This window comes from Canis lupus, chromosome 33 (assembly GCF_011100685.1).
Source record: "Canis lupus familiaris isolate Mischka breed German Shepherd chromosome 33, alternate assembly UU_Cfam_GSD_1.0, whole genome shotgun sequence".
Taxonomy (NCBI): Eukaryota; Metazoa; Chordata; class Mammalia; order Carnivora; family Canidae; genus Canis; species Canis lupus.
This window is the reverse complement of record NC_049254.1, coordinates 4038176-4049701: the sequence shown is the minus strand read 5'-3', so window position 1 is coordinate 4049701 and position 11526 is coordinate 4038176. Positions and strand designations below refer to the sequence as shown.

The following is an 11526-nucleotide window of genomic DNA, read 5'->3' as shown; positions in this document are numbered from 1 at the left end:
ATGATATTTTTATATGTGAATAGGTTCAAAATGTTCTTTAATTTTTTTTTTTACTTTGATATCATTTTCCATGGCTTTTCTACTCAGATAATTTCTTTTTCCTGAGTTTAGGGATAAGAAATATCTTGTTGCAAATGAGAAACTAAGTTTTTACTCTTTTGCATAAAATAACCAATTTTGCTTCAAATTCCCAATATTTCACCTTTTATTTTCTCTGAATGAATGAGCCTTAGGCATTTTTCTTGGCAAATTTGCAAGAATATAAAAGAGAGAATACATGAGGAAATGAACATTTCATCATGAAATCTAACCTTTAGAATTTCAACATAATATGGAAACATGTCATGGAGATAATTTATTGATTTCAAGGTAGTATAATATATAAGACACTCTAGTGAATAGAGAGCATGAAGCTAAATATAATATCCTTATATTTTTTTATTTTTTGAGCTTTATTCATAAATATAACTGTCCAAAATAGACTGTCAGAAGCCCCCTGTATTTCACCTATTCAACTCTCCTTTATTTCTACTCCCAAATCTCTGGTAACCACTGTCTTTTTTTTTTTTTTTTTTAAACTCTGTAGTTTTGCAGGAGGGGCAAGATGGCGGAAGAGGAGGGTCCCCAAGTCACCTGTCCCCACCAAATTACCTCGATAACCTTCAAAACATCCTGAAAATCTACGAATTCGGCCTGAGAATTAAAGAGAGACCAGCTGGAACGCTACGGGGAGAAGAGGTCGCGCTTCTATCAGGTAGGAGGACGGGGACAAAGAAAGACACAAAAGGCCTCCGAGGGGGAGGGGCCGCGAGGAGCCGGGCTGAGGCCGGGGCGAGGGTCCCCAGGACAGGAGAGCCCCGTCCCGGAGACGCAGGAGCTGCACCGACCTTCCCGGGGGAAAGGGGCTCCAGGGAGGTGGAGCAGGACCCGGAGGGCGGGGAGGCCCGCGGGCTCCCGGGGACACTGACAGGCACCTGCGCCCGGGGGAGTGCGCCGAGCTCCCTAAGGGCTGCAGCGCGCACGGGGGACCCGGAGCAGCTCGGGGGGCTCGGGGGCGGCTCCGCGGAGGGGGCTGCGGGGCGGGAGCAGCTCGGGGGGCTCGGGGGCGGCTCCGCGGAGGGGGCTGCGGGGGGGAGCAGCTCGGGGGGCTCGGGGGCGGCTCCGCGGAGGGGGCTGCGGGGGGAGCAGCTCGGGGGGCTCGGGGGTGGCTCCGCGGAGGGGGCTGCGGGGCGGGAGCAGCTCGGTGGGCTCGGGGGCGGCTCCGCGGAGGGGGCTGCGGGGGGGAGCAGCTCGGGGGGGCTCGGGGGCGGCTCCGCGGAGGGGGCTGCGGGGGGGAGCAGCTCGGGGGGGCTCGGGGGCGGCTCCGCGGAGGGGGCTGCGGGGGGGAGCAGCTCGGGGGGCTCGGGGGCGGCTCCGCGGAGGGGGCTGCGGGCGGGAGCAGCTCAGGGCGGGTGGGGGGGCTCGGGGACGGCTCCGCGGAAGGGGCTGCGGGGTGGGAGCAGCTCGGGGGGCTCGGGGGCGACTCCGCGGAGGGGGCTGCGGAGCAGGAGCACAAATCCACCAGCGCGGGCCCCGAGCACAGGGCGCGGGGACACAGCCCAGGATCCGGCCTCCCCCGGGACAGGCAGAGGCCGGGAGGGCCCAGGACAGCGAGGACGCTCCTGCCTTGAGCTGAGCAGATCAGTGGCCCCGCCCCGGAGCCTCCAGGCCCTGCAGACGGAGTAGTTCCTGTGGGGTTTGAATCCAGGTTTCCAGAGCTGGCCCCGCCACTAGGGCTGTTCCTCCTGGGGCCTCACGGGGTAAACAACCCCCCCTGAGCCCTGCACCAGGCAGGGGCAGAGCAGCTCCCCCAAGTGCTAACACCTGAGAATCAGCACAGCAGGCCCCTCCCCCAGAACACCAGCTGGACGGACGAGTTCCAGGGGAAGTCAGGGGACTTACAGTACACAGAATCAGAAGATACTCCCCCGTGTTTTTTGTTTTGTTTTGTTTTGTTTTGCCTTTTGATTTGTTTCCTTCCCCCACCTTTTTTTTCTTTTTCTTTTTCTTTTTCTTTCTCTTTTTCTTCTCTTTTTTTCTTCCTTTTTTCTTTTTTCTTTTTCTCTTTTCTTTCCTTCTTTCTCTCCTCTTTTTTTCTCCTTTTCCCAATACAACTTGCTTTTGGCCACTCTGCACTGAGCAAAATGACTAGAAGGAAAACCTCACCTCAAAAGAAAGAATCAGAAACAGTCCTCTCTCCCACAGAGTTACAAAATCTGGATTACAATTCAATGTCAGAAAGCCAATTCAGAAGCACTATTATACAGCTACTGATGGCTCTAGAAAAAAGCATAAAGGACTCAAGAGACTTCATGACTGCAGAATTTAGAGCTAAACAGGCAGAAATTAAAAATCAATTGAATGAGATGCAATCCAAACTGGAAGTCCTAACGACAAGGGTTAATGAGGTGGAAGAACGAGTGACATAGAAGACAAGTTGATGGCAAAGAGGGAAACTGAGGAAAAAAGAGACAGACAATTAAAAGACCATGAAGACAGATTAAGGGAAATAAACGACAGCCTGGGGAAGAAAAACCTACGTTTAATTGGGGTTCCCGAGGGCGCCAAAAGGGCCAGAGGGCCAGAATATGTATTTGAGCAAATCATAGCTGAAAACTTTCCTAATCTGTGAAGGGACATAGGCATTCAGATCCAGGAAATAGAGAGATCCCCCCCTAAGATCAATAAAAACCGTTCAACACCTCGACATTTAATAGTTAAGCTTACAAATTCCAAAGATAAAGAGAAGATCCTGAAAGCAGCAAGAGACAAAAAATCCCTGACTTTTATGGGGAGGAATATTAGCGTAACAGCAGACCTCTCCACAGAGACCTGGCAGGCCAGAAAGGGCTGGCAGGATATATTCAGGGTCCTCAATGAGAAGAACGTGCAACCAAGAATACTTTATCCAGCAAGGCTCTCATTCAAAATGGAAGGAGAGATAAAGAGCTTCCAAGACAGGCAGGAACTGAAAGAATATGTGACCTCCAAACCAGCTCTGCAAGAAATTTTAAGGGGGCCTCTTAAAATTCCCCTTTAAGAAGAAGTTCAGTGGAACAGTCCACAAAAACAAGGACTGAATAGGTATCATGACGACACTAAACTCATATCTTTCAATAGTAACTCTGAATGGGAACGGGCTTAATGACCCCATCAAAAGGCGCAGGGTTTCAGACGGGATAAGAAAGCAGGACCCATCTATTTGCTGTCTACAAGAGACTCATTTTAGACAGAAGGACACCTACAGCCTGAAAATAAAAGGTTGGAGAACCATTTACCATTCGAATGGTCCTCAAAAGAAAGCAGGGGTAGCCATCCTTATATCAGATAAACTAAAATTTACCCCAAAGACTGTAGTGAGGGATGAAGAGGGACACTATCTCATACTTAAAGGATCTATCCAACAAGAGGACTTAACAATCCTCAATATATATGCCCCGAATGTGGGAGCTGCCAAATATTTAAACCAACTAATAACCAAAGTGAAGAAATAGATAATAATACACTTATACTTGGTGACTTCAATCTAGCTCTTTCTACCCTCGATAGGTCTTCTAAGCACAACATCTCCAAAGAAACGAGAGCTTTAAATGATACACAGGACCAGATGGATTTCACAGATATCTACAGAACTTTACATCCAAACTCAACTGAATACACATTCTTCTCAAGTTCACATGGAACTTTCTCCAGAATAGACCACAAACTGGGTCACAAATCGGGTCTGAACCGATACCAAAAGATTGGGATTGTCCCCTGCATATTCTCAGACCATAATGCCTTGAAATTAGAACTAAATCACAACAAGAAGTTTGGAAGGACCTCAAACACGTGGAGGTTAAGGACCATCCTGCTAGAAGATGAAAGGGTCAACCAGGAAATTAAGGAAGAATTAAAAAGACTCATGGAAACTAATGAGAATGAAGATACAACCGTTCAAAATCTTTGGGATGCAGCAAACGCAGTCCTGAGGGGGAAATACATCGCAATACAAGCATCCATTCAAAAACTGGAAAGAACTCAAATACAAAAGCTCACCTTACACATAAAGGACTAGAGAAAAAACAGCAGGTGGACCCTACACCCAGCAGAAGAAGAGAGTTAATTAAAATTCGAGCAGAACTCAACAAAATCGAGACCAGAAGAACTGTGGAACAGATCAACAGAACCAGGAGTTGGTTCTTTGAAAGAATTAATAAGATAGATAAACCATTAGCCAGCCTTATTAAAAAGAAGAGACAGAAGACTCAAATTAATAAAATCATGAATGAGAAAGGAGAGATCACTACCAACACCAAGGAAATACAAACGATTTTAAAAACATATTATGAACACCTGTACGCCAATAAATTAGGCAATCTAGGAGAAATGGACACATTCCTGGAAAGCCACAAACTACCAAAACTGGAACAGGAAGAAATAGAAAACCTGAACAGGCCAATAACCAGGGAGGAAATTGAAGCAGTCATCAAAAACCTCCCAAGACACAAGAGTCCAGGGCCAGATGGCTTCCCAGGGGAATTCTATCAAACGTTTAAAGAAGAAACCATACCTATCCTACTAAAGCTGTTTGGAAAGATAGAAAGAGATGGAGTACTTCCAAATTCGTTCCATGAAGCCAGCATCACCTTAATTCCAAAACCAGACAAAGACCCCACCAAAAAGGAGAATTACAGACCAATATCCCTGATGAACATGGATGCAAAAAATCTCAACAAGATAGTAGCCAATAGGATCCAACAATACATTAAGAAAATTATTCACCATGACCAAGTAGGATTTATCCCCGGGACACAAGGCTGGTTCAACACCCGTAAAACAATCAATGTGATTCATCATATCAGCAAGAGAAAAACCAAGAACCATATGATCCTCTCATTAGATGCAGAGAAAGCATTTGACAAAATACAGCATCCATTCCTGATCAAAACTCTTCAGAGTGTAGGGATAGAGGGAACTTTCCTCGACATCTTAAAAGCCATCTACGAAAAGCCCACAGCAAATATCATTCTCAATGGGGAAGCACCGGGAGCCTTTCCCCTAAGATCAGGAACAAGACAGGGATGTCCACTCTCACCACTGCTATTCAACATAGTACTGGAAGTCCTAGCCTCAGCAATCAGACGACAAAAAGACATTAAAGGCATTCAAATTGGCAAAGAAGAAGTCAAACTCTCCCTCTTCGCCGATGACATGATACTCTACGTAGAAAACCCAAAAGCCTCCACCCCAAGATTGTTAGAACTCATATAGCAATTTGGTAATGTGGCAGGATACAAAATCAATGCCCAGAAATCAGTGGCATTTCTATACACTAACAATGAGACTGAAGAAAGAGAAATTAAGGAGTCAATCCCATTTACAATTGCACCCAAAAGCATCAGATACCTAGGAATAAACCTCACTAAAGAGGTAAAGGCTCTATACCCTAAAAACTATAGAACACTTCTGAAAGAAATTGAGGAAGACGCAAAGAGATGGAAAAATATTCCATGCTCATGGATTGGCAGAATTAATATTGTGAAAATGTCTATGCTACCCAGAGCAATTTACACGTTTAATGCAATCCCTATCAAAATACCATGGACTTTCTTTACAGAGTTAGAAGAAATTATTTTAAGATTTGTGTGGAATCATAAAAGACCCCGAATAGCCAGGGGAATTTTAAAAAAGAAACCCATAGCTGGGGGCATCACAATGCCAGATTTCAGGTTGTACTACAAAGCTGTGGTCATCAAGACAGTGTGGTACTGGTACAAAAAGAGACGCATAGATCAATGGAACAGAATAGAGAACCCAGAAGTGGACCCTGAACTTTATGGTCAACTAATATTCGATAAAGGAGGAAAGACTATCCATTGGAAGAAAGACAGTCCCTTCAATAAATGGTGCTGGGAAAATTGGACATCCACATGCAGAAGAATGAAACTAGACCACTCTCTTTCAACATACACAAAGATAAACTCAAAATGGATGAAAGATCTAAATGTGAGACAAGATTCCATCAAAATCCTAGAGGAGAACACAGGCAACACCCTTTTTGAACTTGGCCACAGTAACTTCTTGCAAGGTACATCCGCGAAGGCAAAAGAAACAAAGCAAAAATGAACTATTGGGACTTCATCAAGGTAAGAAGCTTTTGCACAGCAAAGGATACAGTCAACAAAACTAAAAGACAACCTACAGAATGGAGAAGATATTTGCAAATGACGTATCAGATAAAGGGCTAGTTTCCAAGATCTATAAAGAACTTATTAAATTCACCAAAGAAACAAACAATCCAATCATGAAATGGGCAAAAGACATGAAAGAAATCTCACAGAGGAAGACATAGACATGGCCAACATGCACATGAGAAAATGCTCTGCATCACTTGCCATCAGGGAAATACAAATCAAAACCACAATGAGATCCCACCTCACACCAGTGAGAATGGGGAAAATTAACAAGACAGGAAACCACAAATGTTGGAGAGGATGTGGAGAAAGGGGAACCCTCTTACACGGTTGGTGGGAATGTGAACTGGTGCAGCCACTCTGGAAAACTGTGTGGAGGTACCTCAAATAGTTAAAAATAGACCTGCCCTACGACCTAGCAATTGCACTGTTGGGGATTTACCCCAAAGATTCAGATGCAATGAAATGCCGGGACACCTGCACCCCGATGTTTCTAGCAGCAATGGCCACAATAGCCAAACTGTGGAAGGAGCCTTGGTGTCCATCGAAAGATGAATGGATAAAGAAGATGTGGTTTATGTATACAATGGAGTATTACTGAGCCATTAGAAATGACAAATACCCACCATTTGCTTCAAGGTGGATGGAACTGGAGGGTATTATGCTGAGTGAAGTAAGTCAATCGGAGAAGGACAAACAGTGTATGTTCTCATTCATTTGGGGAATATAAATAATAGTGAAAGGGAATATAAGGGAAGGGAGAAGAAATGTGTGGGAAATATCAGAAAGGGAGACAGAACATAAAGACTCCTAACTTTGGGAAACGAACTAGAGGTGGTGGAAGGGGAGGAGGGCGGGGGGTGGGGGTGAATGGTTGACGGGCACTGCGGGGGACACTTGACGGGATGAGCACTGGGTGTTATTCGGTATGTTGGTAAATTGAACACCAATAAAAAATTAATTTATCAAAAAAAAAAAACTCTGTAGTTTTCCCTTTTCCAGAAACTAATATAGTTGGAGTCATATAGTATGTTGTATTTTCTGGCTGGCTCTTTTCAGTTAGCAATATGCATTTAAGATGCATCATATTTTTCATGGCTTGATAGTTCATTTATTTTTACTGAATAAAATCCATTATATGGATATATAATAATTTATTTATCCATTCACTTGTTGAAGAATAACTTGGTTGCTTCCAGCCTTTGGCATGAATAATGTTGCTACAAACATTCACATCTAGGTTTTTATGTGGGAAGAAGCTTTAATGCAATTAAAATGAAAAATTATTGCTGGGTCGTTTGGTGTAAAGGTGTAAAGTCTGTGTTTAGATTTCTTTTTCTTTTCCTTCCTTCCTTCTTCCCTTCCCTTTACTCTCTACTCTCTTTTCCTTTTCTTCTTTCATGTTCTAGCACTATTTGTTGAAAAGACTGTCCTATCTCCATTTCATTGCCTTATCAAAGATCAGTGGACTATATTTGTGTAGGTCTACTTCTGCTCTTTCTATTCTGGTCCATTTATCTATGTGCTTGGTCTTTCACCAACACCATGCTGTGTTGATTACTATCACCTTATAATAGATGTTGAAGTCATACAGTGTCAGTCCTCCAACATTGTTATTTTTTAGTATTATTTTGGGCATGCTGAGGCTTTTCCCTTCCCATCTAAACTTTAAAATCAGTATTTCAGTATCTACAAAATGCTCTGCTTGCGTTTTCATTGGGGTTGTATTGAATCTATTGATCAAGTTGCCAAGAATGATAATCTTAACAATATTGTTCCAATCCAGGATCATGGCATTTCTCTCCATTTATTTAAATCTTTGAATTCTTTCATCAGGTTTTTATAATTCTTTATGTTAGATCCTGTGCATATTTTGTTCAATTTCTGTCTCAGAATTTCATTGTTTTATCTCTTATAAGCTATTTTTTAAATTCAAAATCCAGTTTTCATTGCTGAGATATAACTGACATTTGTATATGACTCTTGTATGCTGCAATCTTAGTGTAATCACTTATTAGTTATGGTTTTATCATTAATTCTTTTAGGTTTTCTATAGCCAATCATGTTGTCTAAGAATAAAAACAGTTGTAATATGTCCTTCCAAATACATATATGAATATAAGTGTATATATATAGATTTTACTTCTTGTGATATAAAAATATGTGTTATATATAACATGTATATTATATATATATTTATACAATGTAACTTGCTAATATTTTGTCGTGGAGTTTTCTGTCTATATTCATGGGAGATATTGGGTTTTAGTTTGGTTTTCTTGCAATGTCTTTATCTGATTTGGTATTAGGGCAATGCTACTTTCATAAATGAGCTGAAAATTTTCTCTCTGCTTCCTTTTTCTGGAATAAGCTGTAGAAAATTGGTGTCATACTCCCTTAAATATTTGCAAGAATTCATCAATGAAAAATTCTGGGCCTGAGGCTCCTTTCTTGGAAGGTCATTAATATCAGTTCACCTTTAATAAATTTAGGCCTGTACATTTCAAGTTTCATCTGAAAATTCATTGTAATTCATTTTTGCCCTTTGCTCATTTCTGTTTCTCTTTTTCATGCACATACAACAAACAAATAAATGTATGCATGTATTGCATGAAGAAACAAAAAAGCTATTTTACATCCTATACATCCAAAGAAGCCCACACGTAGCAATGAATCTACCTCAGTACTTCAGATATGTCCATCCCATTTCAAATATGCATCAGATATTTGTACTCAAAACTATCAGGCCCAAGTTTTTTGAAACTAGGTTTCAATGTTATTTCTATTTTTGCTTTAGTTCTCTATAATTATTATTACTTTATAAATTTTGATTAATTTTTTTCCAGAATTTCCTTTTGGTTCTTTCTCTCTATATATATTTCTTATAACTTTATTGATATTCTCTATTTAATGAGACATTTTCATTACATTTTTCTTTAATTCTTTAAACATGGTTGCTTATACCTCTCTGAACATACTTATAATAGGTGCTTTCAGATCTTTCTCTGCTAGTCCAATATCTGGCTTCATCTCTTTTTTTTTTTAATATTTTATTTATTCATGAGAGACTAGAGAGAGAGAGAGACAGAGGCAGAGACACAGGCAGAGGGAGAAGCAGGCTCCATGCAGGGAGCCCGATGTGGGACTCAATCCCGGGTCCCCAGGATCACACCCTGGGCTGAAAAGGTAGTACTAAACCACTGAGCCACTGGAGCTGCCCTCTGGCTTCATCTCAAAGGCAGTTTTGTCTGCTTGTTTTTCTATGGATGGGCCATACTTTCCTTTTTTCCTGTATGTCTTATGAGTTTTTTTTAAACTAGACATTTTAGATAATTGTAGCTATATATATAATGGGTTCTGATCACCCAGTTCCAATGTTTTTGTGTGTATGGATTTCCCATACATCCACCAAGCAATGCTTGGACACCAGCAGGGTGTCCTATAATTCAACTCAGTTCTGACATCATCTCCCAGGAGATAGCATCAGATCCCCCGATTAAAGACTCAGTCATACTGTGAGGTAGGAAGTAGACATTGAACAGTGGAAGGAACACCCTAAGGCAGAATCCCAAGTCCTTGAATGGGAATGATAGAGACATGAACTGGAGGCCAGGATAGTGATAAATAAGCTATACATTGTAAAGCACAACATCCTGACCTTATGGCTTCCAAAACCTTGGGCCTTGGGCCTGACAAACCAAAGAGCCACAGGTGCAGAGCCTGTGCTCTCCTCTTCCATCTCTGAGGCAGGGTAACCCCTAGACTCACTGTAATGCATTTTCATTGCAGTACAGCCCCACCTGATGGAGAAGGGCTGACATGGATCCAGTACAAAGTAGAGTCAAAAATTCTTCCTCCCAGGCTGTGGGAGGAAGTTCCCAAATGATTTTGGAAGCAGTCTCTATTAAAGACCACACCACTGTATATCACAGCTCCTTACAGCCCAGGGAGACTCAATAATATCCAATCCCAAAATAACCCCACAGGCTGGTTCTACCTCATAGAACTTGCTCAGTCTTACACCCTAAGAGTGTACTTTTACTTTAATAAACTGCTTTGTGCTTGCTAGATCTCTTCTGACGGCCTTTATTTGAGGGCAGATCACCATGTAAATCTCAGAAAATCCAAGGACTGAGACCTTCATTCACACAACACAGACTCTTTCAACTGTAACAAGATTGAGTGCCTGCCATCACCCCCCTGCGCGCGCACACACACACACACACACACACACTTAGACTCCAGTCACAAATTCAGGTTGTCATCTGCTGCTTCTGATTTACTTGCTATAGATCAGAGGTTTCAATTAATTTGTTAGAGTGGTTCACAGAACTCAAGAGAAACTTTTTACTTGCTAGATCATAGGTTTATTATAAAATGTATAATTCAGGAACAGCCAGATGGAAAAGATCCATAGGACAAGTTATGGGAAAAGAGCTGAGCTTCTGTGCTCTCTGTGAGTATCCCACTTTCCTTGCATCACCATGTGTTCACCAACCTGGAAGCTCTTTGAACCTTGTCCTTTTGGTATTTATGGAGACTTTTTTTTTTATTTTTAGATTTTTAATATATTTATTCATGAGAGACACAGAGATGGAGAGACATAGAGACATAGATAAAAGGAGAAGCAGGCTCCTTTCAGGGAGCCCGATGCGGGACTTGATCCCCGGACCTGGGATCAAGCCCTGAGCCGAAGGCACCCAGGGGTCCCTTAAGGAGACTTTATTACAAAGCCATGGTTGATTAAATCATTGGCCATTGGTGATTTAAACTCAATCTCCAACCTCTTTCCTCTCTCTGTTAAGTCCCAGGGTAGAAATAAAATTCCAATCTTCTAATTGATCCACCAGCAACCAGCCCCCATCCTTAGGAGGTCTCCAAAAGTAACTTCATTAACATAACAATTCTAACAATTTAGGACATTTTAGGGGTTTTAAAAGCTCTGTGTCAGAAAAGAGGGCAAAGACCAAATAGGTATTTCTTATGATAAATCACAATATCACACTCTACAGTCTGATCTAATTAAAGTTAGATCCTTTTTCAGAAACAGTATTACCATTTTTAGGCTTTCTTTGAACCCCAGGAAGACTCTTAGCTTCTTTTCCCTGGTTGTTTCTATTAAACTTTTAGCTGTTTACCATTTTCTTATTGCTAAAATACTTTGGAACTACCAACCTCCCTTTAATTTCTCACATCTATGATTTCCAGAGTTTTCAACAACACCCTTAGGGCACGAATTCTACAAGCTCCGAATTAGTTTAGAACCCTTGGAGTTGTGGACCTGTCTGTTCTTAAATTCTGCCTTTCTCCA

The 11526-nt window shown here is 42.0% G+C and overlaps 1 long non-coding RNA gene across 1 annotated transcript in view; it reads left to right on the top strand.

The window, feature by feature from the left end:
• The first annotated feature begins 687 nt into the window (after positions 1-687).
• Positions 688-11526, top strand: part of LOC111093780 — a 49063-nt gene continuing 38224 nt past the window's right edge. The window contains exon 1 of the long non-coding RNA XR_005383129.1: positions 688-754. This is a non-coding gene — a long non-coding RNA (uncharacterized LOC111093780). The remainder of the gene's footprint in view (positions 755-11526) is intronic.